Here is a 495-nt window from a genome sequence, read left to right on the forward strand (position 1 = left end):
ATCCAGCCTGTCCAGGTCCCTCTGCAGATCCTTCCTACCCTCAAGCAGATCAACACTCCTGCCGAACTTGGTGTCATCTGCAAACTTGCTGAGGGTGCACTGGATCCACTCATCCAGATCATTGATAAAGATATTAAACAGAACTGGCCCCAATACTGAGCCCTGGGGAACACCACTTGTGACCGGCCGCCAACTGGATTGAACTCCATTCACCACAACTCTTTGGGCCCAGGCATCCATTTTTTACCCAATGAAGACTATGCCCGTCCAAGCCATGAGCAGCCAGTTTCTCCAGGAGAATGCTGTGGGAAATGGTGTCAAAGGCTTTACTGAAGTCCAGGTAGAGCACATCCACAGCCTTTCCCTCATCCACTAGGCGGGTCACCTGGTCATAGAAGGAGATCAGGTTGGTCAAGCAGGACCTGCCTTCATGAACCCATGCTGACTGGGCCTCATCACCTGGTTGTCCTGTGTGTGCCATGTGATGGCACTCAA

Source organism: Pygoscelis adeliae, unplaced genomic scaffold (genome assembly GCF_000699105.1).
Source record: "Pygoscelis adeliae isolate BGI_AS28 unplaced genomic scaffold, ASM69910v1 Scaffold427, whole genome shotgun sequence".
In the NCBI taxonomy this organism is placed as follows: domain Eukaryota; kingdom Metazoa; phylum Chordata; class Aves; order Sphenisciformes; family Spheniscidae; genus Pygoscelis; species Pygoscelis adeliae.